This window comes from Lotus japonicus, chromosome 3 (assembly GCF_012489685.1).
Source record: "Lotus japonicus ecotype B-129 chromosome 3, LjGifu_v1.2".
Classification (NCBI taxonomy): Eukaryota; Viridiplantae; Streptophyta; class Magnoliopsida; order Fabales; family Fabaceae; genus Lotus; species Lotus japonicus.
Window position 1 is genome coordinate 72,118,726 of NC_080043.1, and position 18,058 is coordinate 72,136,783.

At 36.8% G+C, this 18,058-nt stretch overlaps 1 long non-coding RNA gene across 1 annotated transcript; it reads right to left on the bottom strand.

Moving 5' to 3' along the window:
• Positions 1-4,964: 4,964 nt before the first annotated feature.
• Positions 4,965-7,632, bottom strand: LOC130745681 (uncharacterized). The gene is made up of 3 exons (XR_009021845.1): positions 7,481-7,632; positions 5,681-5,957; positions 4,965-5,303 (listed from the first exon to the last, which is right to left on the bottom strand). It is a non-coding gene; the product is annotated as an uncharacterized LOC130745681 (long non-coding RNA).
• Between the last annotated feature and the right edge of the window lie 10,426 nt (positions 7,633-18,058).

The window sequence follows — 18,058 nt, forward strand, 5'->3', positions numbered from 1 at the left end:
ATCAGTTTTGTTTTTATTTAATTTTCTAATACTTCCCCTTTTCCATGCCATCTCTATTTTTATTGGAATGCCAAATTTATATATTAAAAAGAAAAGTACTAGGAGTGATAAGGAACCAGATACAAGGGGAGAGGGAGGAGAACAAAAGAAAATGAGAAAAAAACGAACAGCAAGAGGCACACAGGCCTTGCGCAAAACAATCCCGGCAAGAAGCAAAAAGCAAAAAGCCAAACCTATCTGACCTACAAGAAGAAGACAACGAAGAAACCACCCTGCAATCAACTAAAGAGCAGCCACACCACCGAACTGCACAGCAACAAGGAGAGATTTTGTGACAAAACCAAGCAGTGAAGTGTAATAAGCCACCATTGACTTTTAACCCAGCCTTTCCATGAAAACTCGAGTGAAGCAAGTAGAGGTTCCTGGTCTGTAAACAGAGCTTCCAGGTTTTTCTCACCCCCAAACACATTCTCGGGTTTGCAGACCATTCATAGGAAGAGCAGTTAAACCCCTTTCTTTTGCATCTTAACCATTTCCAAGAAAGGAATTTGATTAATTCCACCACCTTCTCCACATTGATTGATCCATAATTCAAAAGTATATCAGTCCTATGTAACCAGATTGACCAAACTGCTGCAGCCTAAACCGTCAACCAACTCCAAGCAGCACCACTAGACACCCCTTGCCCATTTTGCAGAAAATGGGCAGCAGACTTCTCTTCCATCATAGTGCTAACTCCAAGCCAATGATAACATCTCATCCACACCTTCCAAGAGAAATTGCAGGAGAACAGAAGATGTGACAAATCTTTCTCTTTTTTCAGAGTAGAGAACACACAAACAATCCACACCCTGCTGCACAATATTTATCTTCTCGAGGTTTGCTTTCATTTGAATTCTATCATGAAGAACCCTCTAGGAAAACGCTTGAATATTTGAGGGCGCAACAATGGTCCATATCTTTAAGAGCACATCCTTGTTTGCTCGCGTGTTTCACATCAATTGCATCTCATAGGCAGATTTCACTGGTAACAAACCTTTAGGTGTTCCCTTCCAAATCCATTTGTCTTCAAAGCCCTATTTTGGTTGAAAAGAGCATAGTGCTGCCATCATCACTTCTTGGAGCTGTGATTCTCAATCGAACGTGACCCTTCTCCAAGGAAAATTCCAACGTCACTCCCCCTCAAGCCTTTTGTCTATGATTATTTGAAACTGCACTCTTAGTGAGTAATTTGGTGTTCACCACATCTTGATTAAAATTACGAGAGCAATTTAGTAAATAAGAAAATTCCATGCTTCTCTGAAACCTACATCCCGTAAACATATCATAAAGAGGCATGAACTTTTGTTAACAATAAAATAAAATAATGTTTTCAAAAAAATTGACTTGCTGCAAAAAACTGGTTGGCTTCAAGGTGGAAAAAATGAGGAGGTTGAAGTGGCGGTTCTTCAGTTTGCAGATGATACCATGTTAATGGGGGATGCAACGCTACATAATGTTTTTACAATAAAATGCATACTTCGGTGCTTTGAATTGGCTACGGGCCTCAAGGTCAACTTTCTCAAAAGCTGTTGTGTAGGTATTTGTGTGCCGGAAGATGACCTCCGGATGTACACCTCAATACTAAACTGAAAATTAGCTAAAACGACTTTTCTCTACCTTGGAATACCAATTGGAGGCAATCCTAGACGGGCTTCTCTTTGGCAACCTATTTTGGCGAAGATGAAGCATAAACTCTCTTCTTGGAAACATAGGACTCTTTTTATGGGTGGGAGGCTTTGTTTGATCAAGATTTTCCTCACCACTTTACCTTTGTTTTCCTCTCCTTCTTTTGGATACCAAAGGAAGGAAGAAAAGAGGATCATGAGAAACTTCTTATGGGGAGGAACCGATTTGAGCAACAAGATAGCGAGGGCAGATCTGCTTGATATCCTGAGCCAGTGCATTGTGGATCGGGTATAGAACACCATCTTCACTAAGGAGGAAGAGGCCAGTCTCCGTGAGGAGATGCCCTGGGCCTTTGAGCGTGGTGTCCACCACAATGAATGAGAATTGAATGTCGCAACTACAGAACTAGGGTTCCGGAGAAGTTAATTATCTTTTTATTCTGAATTTTGTAAGCAATAGATGTTGAATTTGATTCAAGTTATGAGTATTTAGAGTTTTGATTTTTAATTTTATTAATAAAAGTGGTTTGCTTTGTGAAATTAAATCCATCTTACACCGGTGCGTCAAGCATGATAGAGATTTCATGATTCATAGTCTATTGACCTCTCTTGGATGTAGACATCAGAGAGAAAAAAAAGATACGAGATGAGATAAATGTGATATATGATGCAATGTGATAAGAAGTAAGAAATAGAGAGAAAATTGTGGATGTGTATGCTGTTGAGCGAACTATGAATCTGGACTCATTCTGTTTCAGGGTTCAGTCCATATGTATCATGAAAATTTATTTAATTCAAAATCAAAACCAAATTTTACTTTTACCAAATGCATTAATGGAATTTTTTATAATTATTATTATCATTAATTTATTATTGACATTAATATATTAATTTTAATTGTAATATTATTAAATTGTATATTTATTAACTTACTTGAAAATTGAATTGTAATAATTTATTGAAATATTATCATGTTAATTTATTTAAATATATGGGTTATTAAGTGAATTCTTTTTAATTTGGATAATTAATTTTTCACACAACCCTAAATTCATTTTGTGAGTAAATTAAAATTATTTTAGAAGATATGGTTTATGTTAATAAAGAAGCAAAGAAAATAGAAACAAGGAAGGAAAATAGAAAATATATATAATTTTTGTCAAATCTTTAAATTAAAATTTCAAAATTCACAAAAGGCAATCAACTACTGAAATAAAATTAAATAATTGTCAAATTATATTCCATTATTGGTTAGATAATTATTGCGTGTTAGCATTTTGGTTAATCGCCAAATATTTTAGCCACAGACACAAATCAATCAAGTCTACCACAATTATAATTGCCAATGAAGACAAACAATTGGTTGAATCTATCAGAAAAGTTTCTCATGATATTTCACTCTAGATTTTTATCGAGTGCATTATTAACCATATCATGACTGCTACTATAATCATAGTCCAACATTTTATATGCATCTATTTTGGTTCAAACCCTTGCATTTACGGGTAGAATTAATAGTAAAGCACTTATTATTAAAGTGCATGATAAGAGAAATAAGATGGAAAAAGCTAGTGGGCCTATTTTACAGGGTCCAAGCAACAATATTTAATCAGTTTGATCTTAACACTAAACCAGAAGAAAGAAGTATGGGTTGTCTGGTTGGCTCTTCACACTTTTTTTATAGCTACAAGAGGAAGATTTCTAAACAAACAAACTAACGAAGAATATCAAAGCATAAAAACCTTAGAACCACATAAATAAATGCAATATTTAGAGTGCGTATTTTAGATTCCGAGAAGGTTGTAGACTTCGTTCAATTTAAGTCCATGATTTGGCTTCAATCCAAACTAAATAACCTTAGCTTTTCCATTTATGATTGCAGATTCAACCATTATTGTGTCTGTCAACTATATAATTTGTTCATTTTGATAAGTAATTTGACTTGGTACCCTTGTACATGGTTAATAAAAAAATTGATGTTAAAAAAATATTAGGACAATTAGTAGATTAATTGTTGTCAGCTCTCAGTTGGTTAGGCTTTAGTAGAATGATGGTTGTACAATCAGTTAAATACCTTCTTATCAGAGCAGGGGAAGTTAGAAGCGAAGGGAATTACGTAAAGTCAATTAATGTTGGGAGAGTGCTACACTGATTGAGAAAGCAATATATGGATTGATGAAGGTTAAATAGTTCAGCTTACCCACCAATATTATATACTTTTGTAGGTCCCAAAATGGAATTCGCTCTATTGTAGGTTTCAGTCTTGGCTCCAAAGGGGTCTCATGACAAGGTTTGGACCTCATAAGATGAGTCTCGGCTAGCAAGTACATAACATGCTTTCTTTGTGATATAAAGATCTCATTAATCTGAAAACAGAAAGTCTTAAATTTTCCAATTCGTTCACTATCACTTCCTGTAATCACAATATCATCAACATAAACAAATCATTTTTAGTTTGTTTGAAAATCACACTCTCGCTTCTTAGCCAAAGCTCCAAGTCAAAATAGATCGTCAATCATTGAGTCTATATATGTTTTATCTAATCGTCATTGTGCATTTCAGGAGGTGCAAGTTTTTTTGTACTATTTAATGGAGAAAAGTACATAAAACTATAAAAATAATAACAATTGGTTTAAGACTTTAAATTGAACAGGCTCCAACCAGACCAGACTAAAGTTTCATATTCAAATTTCGTACACTTAGTGATAATGCACTACAACATTTTTGGCCTTCCAGCACGGACGGAAAACCGCGGTGCAATGTGAAAAAACCGTGGCTAAAAGCTTACGCCACGGTTCTGTCACGGTTTTCTTGTCACGGGTTATGTGGCCGTGGCCAAGTTCAAGTGCCACGGTTTTGCCAAGTTTAAGCCGCGGTTATTAAAAAAACGTAAGGCCGCGGTTTATTTAGCACCGCGTGTCATAAACCGTAGCATTAGACAATTTACCCGCGGTTTACACACAACTCTAGTGCCACGGTTATTTTTTCGCCACTAATTCATAACCGCGGCCTATACATTTCCGCCACGGTTGTACATAAACTCTAAAGCCACGGTTATATTTACACCACTCGTTTGTAACCGTGGCCAATAGCTTTTAGCCACGGTTATTATGGAAGCTTAAAACCACGATTTATTTTATGCCACGAGTAGCAGCTGCTGTTGTACCATGTTTTTTAGCCATTGTTTTGCACCTAATCCACATTTTGGGAACCATCTGTTTTGCTTCCATAATATTTTAATAACCTAATTTATTAAAGTATTATAACAATAACAAATGTACACATCAACTAAAATAATTACAATCAACTTTTTCTTCATAAGTTAATTCATTTAAAAGAAGCCCAAGATTAGTTCAACCAATATCAAGAGATAGAGCCAATACAAAAAACTGAATCACATGAAACTAAGACCAAATCATAGCAATGCCTAATCCTGTTCAACTTGACAGCTTCTAGTCAATTCATGACAATGTTAAAATCAACATAAACACCAACAAAATAAAATCTCAAGATGTCATCCTAAGTTCCAAACAATCTTTCAATATTAGAAAATACTATCAATTCCAAGAGTAATCAATATTCTTCTACTTCTTCTTCTCCTTCTCCTTTTTCATGAAAATCATCATTCTCCTCATTCTGCTAACATGAAACACAATACACACAAATTAGTGAAATAAACAATCCAAATAATCATTTCATATAAGTCAAGAATATAATCGCACTGAGTGCTTAAAAAAAGGCCATAGAAACTGTAAAAAAGAGGGCATCCAAGCATAGAGAGCAAAACAGCAGGGTACAATCATGTAAAGCATTATAAGCATGCACAACAAAGTTCCGCTACAAACAACAACCAAACCACAAAACAGCCCAAAAGCAATAATAGCAGCAGAAAAGAGATTAGAAACCAAGGAAAAAAGGCAAGGAGAAGAAGGTAAGAAAGCACATTATACACCCCTTTTGGTGCAAATTTTCCCACAACATACCAGAAATTTTAGGAAATTAAACAAGTATACCTTTTCGTGAGGAGGAACATAGGTCGATGCGGAGCTACACTATTTTCATTGCCAAGAGCAGCTTCCATCATATTAGAGATCTCTTCTTCATCTAAATTTGGGTGTTGTAGCTTCAACATGTTCCTTACAAGTAATGTTAATCCATCCATCTACCTCTTCATACCAGTCATTTCATCTTTATGTTGCTTCTTAATAGCAGAAATTTCTTCATTTTTTTTCATCATGGATGGTGTTAACGTTCTTCATTTGAGTTCTGAATGGAATCTTGAAGAATAGCCTAATAAAAAGAAATAAATGCAAACATAAAATCAAGATGAAGCTTAGCCAAATTGAAAGAAACAATCTCAAAAATTAAATCTAAGTCTTGCATAACATATTTTAACATCGTGGGTGACAGTGGGATTTTATTTATCTAATGGTTTGGGAGATTGCATCGTGGGATTGTTTTCTTGGCTGCTGGGCATGTTGCATAGTTACTAATCTTTATTTATCCTTTTTCTTTGTTTAACCAAGGAAGGAATAGTTCAGAAGCATAGCCTTTTTATTTGTTAAGGCAGATATCCACTGACAATCTAACTAATATAACATATAGCTTCTCTAAGGTGCAAATATAGCAGCAAAATTGACAATGCACTATTTCCATGAACTGACTATAAGTTTTTTTTTAGAGAATCAAAATCATTTTTTTAGAGAATCAAAATCATTCAATTGATAAATAAAGTCTTGGGAACAAACTCTCCCAAGAGAGGTGCTTCCAAGGATACATGAAAAAATGGAAAAAAAGCAAGCTAGAAAAAATAGAAAAAGAAGATACTAAAACTAAGACAGTAGAAGACTAAAACAGTAAGAGATGAGGAAAGGAAACATGACTAAGAAAAAAGGAAAAGCAGCAGCAGCATAAGTACAAAGCATTAGAGCCAAGCAGACTTGCTCTTACACTTCACGGGCACACCAACAGAAGAAAACAACTAGGAGAAAAAGTCCAGCCAAAGTCCAACATAAAGCTAAGCCAAGATGCCATCATGAATCAAAGCAGGGCATACACAAAAAATATGCAGCAACCAAGAAGCCAGAACCAGAAAAAAAAATACCAGATTTAGTAAGAAAAGAACTGGCAATTGAATGATTTAAGAAAAGGACTGGCAATTGAATGATTTAAGAAAAGAACTGGCAATCCAAACAAGAATGCAGCAATGTCAGTTCATAGCCAAAAAAATAAAAAGATCAGCAGCAATATTTTCATATAGCAAAGCATCAGTTTTTACAGCAGCCTCAAATTGACTAGCTCATTGGCTTATCTTCACAAGACGGTTTTTTCCCCTGAATAGAAAATACTCGTTTTTGCAATAGAATGAGACAATGTCGTAGATCCTCATGCAGTCATGCTACAAAATTTATGAATATATTCTCATGCAGAAAAATTCTATGAACATGTTAGAGAGCAAACAGAGACATTAGAATCCAAACGCAGGCATTGTAACTGAGAGCTTTTTTTGGGTAAGCAAAAGTTGTATTACTAACCCAAGAAAACAAGACAAGACAAGATCAAAAGGAAAAGATAGGAACAAAGAAGAAACAGAACAGAAACAGAGAAAGACAGGACCAAAGAGAACCCAAAACCAACAACAGAGGAGATAGCACCATCCAATGGGTAATCACCCCTCCCCACACAACCAATACACATTCAAAACACAAGAACCACCTCGTTGCAATCTCTTCAACCAAAGAAGGGCATAATGAAACATGAAACAAGAAGGGCCAAGAACACATATTTGATTGTACAGGAACAAGAACCAATACCTCAGCAACGTAGAGAAGAGGGTCGCACAAGCAGTCGCCGGCGGATAGAGGAGGGTCGCCAAGATGAGCAGTACCAGCAGAGGAGGAGGATCACAATCGTTCAACCAAGAAGGAGAAAGTTAGGGTTCAATCTTTTCTCTGAAGTAGTCTACGTGAGTGTGGTGTTAGGGATTTGGGGGGTTTCTATTTATTTTATTTTATTTTGAACGTAATTTCTATTATTTTATTACTTTTAAGTTTTTTTTAATGAAAATTAATTCTTTAGTTGTGCCAAAACTGAAAACACGCATGGGATACACGAAATTTTGGCGGAAGAAATTTGTTTAGTGTTATTATAAGGCCACGGTTATATTTGTGGGATTAGGTTGCCGCGGTTAGGAATCTGTAGCCATGAACTACCCACAATTGTGGAACTGTGGTATACAATGTAGATCCCACGGTTTTTTTCAGCTGTGGTCATCGCACGTCCACAACTTTTGAACTGTGGCATATACTGCAATTAGGCCACGGTTCTTTCTCCGTCGAAGAAATTTGCGCGGCCTAAAGTGAAAAATGTTGTAGTGATGCTATTATGAGAAGGAGTTGTTCGTTGAGTGTATCTAAATAAATACTATGTTTATATATAAATTCATGCGTTGTCGACTTGTTGCATTCCATTTAGGTAGCAATATGAAAGAAATTGTTGTTTCATAAGACCATAATAAGAACACAATTTCTATTTTACTTCTAAACAAATACGATATAGATCTAACAAGATGTAAATGTTCACGATTTGAATGAAAATTACTAAAGGGTACACACGGTATATCATAAATCATAAAATTTATGTATATGATAGTTATAATCTTATTTAACACAAAAAAATGGTTGATTGAATAGGAAAATTGGACGATTGACTTCATGAAGTAAATAACCATCAACATTGTGTACTGCATTTAATCAGTTTTGTTTTTATTTAATTTTCTAATACTTCCCCTTTTCCATGCCATCTCTATTTTTATTGGAATGCCAAATTTATATATTAAAAAGAAAAGTACTAGGAGTGATAAGGAACCAGATACAAGGGGAGAGGGAGGAGAACAAAAGAAAATGAGAAAAAAACGAACAGCAAGAGGCACACAGGCCTTGCGCAAAACAATCCCGGCAAGAAGCAAAAAGCAAAAAGCCAAACCTATCTGACCTACAAGAAGAAGACAACGAAGAAACCACCCTGCAATCAACTAAAGAGCAGCCACACCACCGAACTGCACAGCAACAAGGAGAGATTTTGTGACAAAACCAAGCAGTGAAGTGTAATAAGCCACCATTGACTTTTAACCCAGCCTTTCCATGAAAACTCGAGTGAAGCAAGTAGAGGTTCCTGGTCTGTAAACAGAGCTTCCAGGTTTTTCTCACCCCCAAACACATTCTCGGGTTTGCAGACCATTCATAGGAAGAGCAGTTAAACCCCTTTCTTTTGCATCTTAACCATTTCCAAGAAAGGAATTTGATTAATTCCACCACCTTCTCCACATTGATTGATCCATAATTCAAAAGTATATCAGTCCTATGTAACCAGATTGACCAAACTGCTGCAGCCTAAACCGTCAACCAACTCCAAGCAGCACCACTAGACACCCCTTGCCCATTTTGCAGAAAATGGGCAGCAGACTTCTCTTCCATCATAGTGCTAACTCCAAGCCAATGATAACATCTCATCCACACCTTCCAAGAGAAATTGCAGGAGAACAGAAGATGTGACAAATCTTTCTCTTTTTTCAGAGCAGAGAACACACAAACAATCCACACCCTGCTGCACAATATTTATCTTCTCGAGGTTTGCTTTCATTTGAATTCTATCATGAAGAACCCTCTAGGAAAACGCTTGAATATTTGAGGGCGCAACAATGGTCCATATCTTTAAGAGCACATCCTTGTTTGCTCGCGTGTTTCACATCAATTGCATCTCATAGGCAGATTTCACTGGTAACAAACCTTTAGGTGTTCCCTTCCAAATCCATTTGTCTTCAAAGCCCTATTTTGGTTGAAAAGAGCATAGTGCTGCCATCATCACTTCTTGGAGCTGTGATTCTCAATCGAACGTGACCCTTCTCCAAGGAAAATTCCAACGTCACTCCCCCTCAAGCCTTTTGTCTATGATTATTTGAAACTGCACTCTTAGTGAGTAATTTGGTGTTCACCACATCTTGATTAAAATTACGAGAGCAATTTAGTAAATAAGAAAATTCCATGCTTCTCTGAAACCTACATCCCGTAAACATATCATAAAGAGGCATGAACTTTTGTTAACAATAAAATAAAATAATGTTTTCAAAAAAATTGACTTGCTGCAAAAAACTGGTTGGCTTCAAGGTGGAAAAAATGAGGAGGTTGAAGTGGCGGTTCTTCAGTTTGCAGATGATACCATGTTAATGGGGGATACAACGCTACATAATGTTTTTACAATAAAATGCATACTCCGGTGCTTTGAATTGGCTACGGGCCTCAAGGTCAACTTTCTCAAAAGCTGTTGTGTAGGTATTTGTGTGCCGGAAGATGACCTCCGGATGTACACCTCAATACTAAACTGAAAATTAGCTAAAACGACTTTTCTCTACCTTGGAATACCAATTGGAGGCAATCCTAGACGGGCTTCTCTTTGGCAACCTATTTTGGCGAAGATGAAGCATAAACTCTCTTCTTGGAAACATAGGACTCTTTTTATGGGTGGGAGGCTTTGTTTGATCAAGATTTTCCTCACCACTTTACCTTTGTTTTCCTCTCCTTCTTTTGGATACCAAAGGAAGGAAGAAAAGAGGATCATGAGAAACTTCTTATGGGGAGGAACCGATTTGAGCAACAAGATAGCGAGGGTTAAGTGTGATCTTGTTTGCAAACCAAGAGAAGCAGGAAGGCTTGGGGTCAAAGATTGGGATTTTTTTAACAAAGCACTCTTGGGGAAATGGAGATATAAATTCATGATAGGATACAGTGACTTATGTAGCATATTTATTTGGGCGTTTTATGGTAATAGGGCTTCGGTTGGGACTTTGAATTCCATGGATCGAGACTCTATTTGGTGGCGTGGTCTTCATAAGGTGTGCTTTAACTCGGATATGGGTGGAGGTTGGTTCAATTCAGAGCTCCGGAGAAAATTGGGAGGTGGGGGATCAGTTCTATTTTGGAAGGATAAGTGGTGTGGAGAAACCTTGCTAAAAACCCGATTCATGAAGTTATTTCATCTTTCAGTTCAAAAAAATCGAACCATTATGGTGATGGGTAAGGTATCAAAACGTGGTTGGTGTTGGTATTTTAGTTGGAGGAGAACACTGAGCTCCAGGGAGCAACAACTTGTGGAGGATCTGAGAAGCGTTGTGGGAAGCGCAAATCTTCATCCGGGTACTTCCGATTCTTGGGTGTGTCTACCGGATCCGGGTGGAATTTACATTATCAATTCAGCATATACTCTAATCCAATCTCCCGTACTTGGTGAATCTGATCATGTGAATAGCATTATCTGGGTAGCAGTAGTGCCCTCAATTAGGGGTGTTCATAACCGAACCAATCCAAACAAAACCGACAAACCGATCCAAAAAAACCGAAATCCAATCAAACCGAAAATCGAACGGACAGAAAATTGAAAAAACCGAAATTATTTATTGGATCGGATCGGATTTCGGATTTGATTTCCAAAACCGAACCAATCCAATCCAAACCGAACATTCACAAATATGTATACTTTTAGTTATACATATATCATTTCATTTACACTTACATAATACATATTTATTGTTTATATATTGATTATATCACACATGCTTATTTATAAAATTACGTTTTAATAAAAAAAGTTCAAGTAATTATTTGAACTATATACATGCATCAAAGTAAACAATTATAATCATAATTTAAAAATTTATTACTATGTTATAATTTATGAATGTTATAAATTATGTATCATATATTATATATTTTTAAAATTTATACAACACAATTTCAAAATATAAAAAAGTGAAACAAAAACCGAATAATCCAATCCAATCCAAACCGCTATAGATTGGATCGGATTGGTTCGGATTTGAATTTAGTAAAAAATCCATTGGATGACAAAATCATAAAACCGATAAGATCGGATCGGATGATTTTTCTCCTCAAAACCGATTCAATCCAATCCGCGAACACCATGGTGTGTATCTTTCTATCGAGAGCGATGCTTGGTCGACTTCCAACTCGAGACAACCTTCTGAAGAGGAGGATCATCCATTTGAGGCTGAAGAACAATGTCCCCTTTGTGATCTCAGCGAGGAATCGACAGATCATGCTTTAGTTTTGTGCCCTGAGGCTTCTGCTATTTGGACTTCGTGCTATTGTTGGTTGGGATTAAGCATAGTTCTTCCCATGGTGAGTGCCTTACACTTGCAGCAACACTCACTCCTTAATTCATCATCGAAACAAAACATGCTTTTCCGGGTAATTTGGTTCGCTACAACATGGACAATAGGGCACCATCAAAACCGAGTCATCTTCAACAATGGGAGTAGTGATGAGGGTTTGATTATGAAAGTGTCCCAATTCAGAGCATGGCAATGGCTATCAGGTAGAGTGAACGACTTCAAATGTTCAGTCTAGGAGTGGAAAACACAGCCAATTTTGTGCATTCAAGCGGCATGTTAAGTTTTGCTGCAGTTATTGGATGGCGAGATGGATAACAAGGTGGTGTCTTTGGCTCTTGTTCGTGCGTTTGTTGGCTTTATGGGGTCCCTGGCTGTTTGGGTTTTCCAAGTCGGTGGGGGATGCCGGTTTGGCCTCCTCACTGAGTTGTTATTTGGCAGTGATTGACTTCAAGGCTCAAGATTTAAACTCTTAACTTGTGGCCTCTTTTCCTGCTTTCTTTTTGCAACCTTGGTGCTCTTCCTTGGCTTTTCTGTATTATCTCTTCTTTCTCTCTGTTTTTTCTTTCTCCCTTTCTTGTAAATTACGGGTTGGCACCCCTTGTGCCTAGTTAATATATCTTTAGCTTACCCCAAAAAAAAAACTAGAATCCCTTCACGTGCGAAAACCACCTACATCAACCCCGTGAAAATAGGAAATGTGGTTTCAACTACTAAACCAACTTATGCAAGGACGATCGGCTCAAAACAACAATCCTAGCTGACTAGGAGAGATAACATACCAACACCCCATATGATATATGAGTGCTTGTAAGGAATGAGAATGTGGGTTAATGGCAGGTGATTATCAACTGTTGTGAGTTAGCCTAATTTGACCCCTACAAATTTGTACAAAACACAACTCAACAATCAATGGAAAACTACAAACTTCATGCATTAGCTTTTTACTTCAGCCGTTTATCTTTCGGCACTTTATTTATTCTGTTTTCAACCAATTATTTCTACTTGTCTAAGTCTTTATACATCCATTTAAGTCGTACTCTTAGTTCAATACCCATATTTCGTTCACATTTTCTCAATAGAGATCACTAAAAGCTTTTTAGAGTGTCTTGAAAACCTGCATTGAGAAACAAAGTCCCTTCCTCAATTAATCTCTTGATTTGGGAACAATGATCCCTTCCTCGACCCACAAAATTACCTAGTCTAAAACTATTTGTAAACCAACACGCATGTTGTATTAGTGGTACAACAATATGATGTTAATATTTTTTAAAAATTAATTATTGAATAATTTATAGTATTTTTTTCTAATATTTTAATCAAACTAAAGTGAAATACAAACAACATTAAAATGATTTTAAAAATAAAAACTTATTTAATTTTCCCTATTAAATGTCGTCTAATGCTTTCCAAATTTTCAAAATTCAAATAATCATTAAATAATATCATCATTAAATGAGTTTTATTTTTATGGTTTTTATTATGTAATAACTTATGATTACTATGATGATAAAAAAAAAAAAAACTTATGATTACTATGAAGTAGTTCCATTCAAAAATTTAACCATTAATATATTAATAAAATAAAATATTTTATGGAAGCAAAATATTAATTATCATTAGAAAAATATGATAAATATCAAGGGAAGAGAAGGGTAGGCAGCCTAACAAAAGAAAAGGACATAACCTCCCAGTTGTAGAAAACAAAAACCCAACAAAAAACACCCACGACTACATGGCCCTATACAAAAAAAAAACCTTTAGATGCTGCACAAAAAGAAACACTCCCAAAGTGCCATGAAAACAACACTCATAACAACAACACTAGGACGCTAAGAAGAGATCACCCTAAATTCTTTTTCAAACATACGAGATGATACAACCAGAATCTCAGAGAGGGAGAAGAGAGGGAATAGGGACAGAGAAGAGAGAACAAAGGGATAGAAGGGGTTTCATTATCTCAACAATATTCAACATATCTCAATTACAAGGCCAATCCCTATTTATATGCGTAACATATCCCTCCCCTTAAAATTTTCCTTGTCCTCAAGGAAACTCATCAAAATCCAAACACTAACAAGAACAAAATACAACCAAACCACATTAAAAAACAAGAAAATGTAACACACGGAAACAGGGACTCGAAGCAACAATGAAATGAAAAAAAAAACTCCAAAAAAGTGAATGGCCCAACACAAGCTGATGTCCACCCATTGCAGCACTTGGACTGTTTTTATTGTTCCTCCTGCAAGGCCCAAGTCCTTCCAAGCGCAGTTTGGGCCTGGCCCACTCAGAGGGCACACACGCACATCCTTCTCTGTATCAGGTGTCTCCGTCACCATGTCCCATCCCACGCCGAAGTCTGGCGGCTTCCCCGGTGGCCTCCTCGCCTCCACTGTAACAGCGAGTATCGAGCCTTCCCTGACCCTCTCTTGGCTTCCACTTCCGCAACAGCAAGCCCAGTGGCCTTTCACGCCTTCATCTCCCTTTCTTTCGTCGTCGTCCTCCGCCGAATCCGGAGGCTTCGCCGGTGGCCGGTGCGCCATGACCAGCAAGCAAGAACCTCCGGCAACGACAGCAAAAGCACCGCCACACAAAAACGAATCCGGCGACTTCGCCGGTGGACGGTTGGACAAGATCAGAAGGTAACGATCTCTGACCAAGCAGCAAGGGTCTCCGCCAGAAAGAAACACGTCCGGTGGCTTCCTTGGAGGTCTTCTTCCTCTGTCAATCTCAAAATCCACAATTATTGGTGAAACCACGAACCCTAGATATTTGATTTGCAACATTGCGAATCTGGAATCACCAATTGGAGGAACGACGACTCTGACGAACCCTAATTCGCCGCCGCTTTGGGCCGGAATCGCCATGGAAGACCCGATCTGCAGCTTCTGGACAAAGATCGGACGCTCTGTTTCTTCATTTTCTTGAATCGTCGTCACCTTCGACGCCACCGCAACCACAGCCTCCGAAACGACTTCGCGTTCCGCCCCCGGCGCGTCCTCCACCGCGAGTCGCTCCGCCGCCGCTGCCGCTTTGGCTTCGAACCGCTCGTACGCAGCCATGTACTGCTCGTACTCGGCCACGTGCCGCTCATACGCCGCTGCCGCTTCTTCTCGCCGGCGAACTTCTTCACGTAGGCAAGCTGCTTCATGGGAACGTTTCAGGGATTCATCAAGCCTGTCGATGGCTTTCCACCAATCTGCATCCATTTTTTTCCTTTTTGATTTTCTGGTTCAGGAATAATTTTCTGAGAAGTCACGTCTTTTTAGCATTGGTAAAATATTTGTCAGAAAAATCCTCCTTAAAAGGCGAAGGAATTGACACCTCTAAAGGAGTAAGGGTGGGAATAGGCCAAGCTGCTCGTCAGGGGTCTGTGGCCCGGCTCGTCTGAGGCTCGGCCCGGCCTGGCTCGTTTATTAAAAAGTCTAGACTTAGGATTTTTAAAAGGCTTTTTAACTAAAAAGGTCAGGCTCAAACAATTAAATAAAGCCTATTTGGCCTGAAAAGTCGGCCTACTTATCTATTATTTTTATTAATAATTTACATAATATAATGTAATTATATATAATTTAATTTTTATTGTGTTTGTTTTAAATAATTGAGGTTTTGTTCTTTGAAATGCAATGATATACAAGTTTATTTATTTGAAAAGAAAATGAAATATGATATATAAAAAAGACATATTAGCTCGCTAGCCTATTAGTCTGCTGGACTAATGACCTTCTTTTGGTGAATTTTTTTGTTAAATAGACTTTTAAGTAGGCTTATTGGCCAGGCCAGGCCTTATAAAAGGTCAGGTCAAACCTTAAAATTTGGCCTATTGATAGGCCACAGCCAGGCTTAGGCCACAAAAAGAAAATGTAGGCCAGGCTCAGGCCACGCAAAGCCTGGCTCGGCCCGGCCTATTTTCACCCAATAAAGGAGTAGCAATGTTTGACATATCAAATTAAATAAAATATTTTTAGTTACCTGCATTAAATTTTTTAACTTTGATAAAGTCTTACTTAAAAAAAAAACTTAATATTGAAGTAACTTTAATATTTGAATAATATAAATAATTTAATAATATAACAATCCCTCAATAGAGTTTATTATTATGCACTGTCATTGTAAAAAATGTTTACATATAATCATCCAATTAAACTTCATCAATTTTCCTTATCATGATTAAATTTAAATTTAAAATGAAAAATGGTGAGATGTGATTGGATGTATGAGTATGTAAAACCTTTACACTGTCCTCGTATGATAGCTCGAGTGGTAGGAGCTATAGGACATATGGGTTAGGTAGGGGAGGTCCAGGGATCGATTCCTAGCGGGTGCAATTTATCTTTCTGATTTACCAAAAAAAAACTTTTACACTATCGGTGTACATAAATTAACTTCATACTTAATAATAAAAAAATAACTTATGATATATAAAATTTTTAAACTCACCTAGTAATTAATTAATATCAAAATAAATTATTCTTATTGATTAATATCATTTAATACTTTTTATTCATGTTACTATCAATTATATTTTAGGGTTTAAATATTCTTTTCGTCCCTGAACTATAGCGAAATTTTGGAAACCGTTCGTCAACTAAATTTTTGGTGGTTTATGTCCCTTAACTTAATAAACTGTTTTCTATTCACCCTTTGACCATGTTGATTGCTTATGTGTGTTGCCAGTGTATAGGTTAGTGCTCGCATGGAGGTTTTCTTGCCAGTTTTTCCTTTGTTTTTTTTATTTTTAATCATTTCTTATTAAGTAAAAATTTGGAAATTATCCTTTTACTTTTTAACTTCAGTCAGAATTGTTCTTCACCTTTTCTCCTCATCTTTACCTATCTGAGACTTCTCCTTCCGCAGACTCCCTCCACTGCCGTTGTCATTAACTAAGTGTGAGTGTTTTCCTCATCTCGCCGTCGCTGACCTCGTCTCAGGTTTGTCATTTATCCCTTCTCTTTTTCGATTATGGTCTGTTGTCTCCAATCTCCCTTTCTTAATCGCGATTTTTGGACCTTTAGGGTTAGGGACCATTGTCGTTTATGTGTGGACCAAACCCTAAGTTTAATCGCGAATATTTGCTTGATTTAAGGTTGGGGACGAATTTCGAATCTGTTGGTACCAAAACCCTAACCTTAATCGCGATTTCGTGCTTGATTTAGGGTTGGGGACCAATTTTGATTCTATGGGTACCAAAACTCTAACCTTAATTGTGATTTCGTGCTTAATTTAGGGTTGGGGACCAATTTCGATTCTGGGACTTCTAAATTAGATTGTTGTATGATTGTTAACATATTAATGTGTGTGTATTGTAGGAAAAATGACATTCACAGCGGTTTTTCATCATAGGGGTGGATTTGTGTATACCCTTTTGTCTGTGTATGAGGAGGGTGACATCACTGCATTCCATCAATTTACTCTTCTTTGTCTCCGTCGTCGCCCTTCAATCCCTTCGATCTGAGCACCTCCACAAGACCACAACCTTCACAACCTCCCCTGTGTTACCCATATCCCTCTCTGTCTCAAACTCTGAAAACCCTAAATTAGGATTTAGGGGTAGAAATTAAGGTGAGAATAACAAATAAATAAATAAGGAATTTTTAGTATTAAAAATAAAAAAAGAAAGGAAAAACCGGAAAGAAAACCTCAGTGTGAACACTAACCTACACGCTGGCAACACACGTAAGCTGTCAACATGGTCAAAGGGTGAATAGCAAACAGTTTATTAAGTTAAGGGACAGAAACCACAAAAAATTTAGTTGAGGGACGGTTTCCAAAACTTCGCTATAGTTCAGGGAAGAAAAAGAATATTTAACCCTATATTTTAACTTTAATCATTATTTTTTAAGATATAATATTTAGTATTATAAATTTTAATTACAAAAAAAAATTATTTCAATATTTTACAAAATTAATTTTAACATTTTTACTTCAAGCCAACATATTATTAAAGTTTACATTACTCAGTTTTCCTTTCACTCATTTAGAACATGACTTAAAGTATTGAGTATTTTAAACTTAAAGAAAGTATTAAGTATTTTTAAGGACCAAAGTATTGAGTATTTTAAACTTAAAAGAATTTAATTGGTAAAAAACTAATTTTGAAGTATTAAATTAGTCAAAGTATTGAGTATTTTTACCGAAGTTATGCCTGGTCGAGCTTGTGCTGGTCGCGATGGCTTTTTTAATGGGGAGGCCGTTTAGAGAGTGGGTA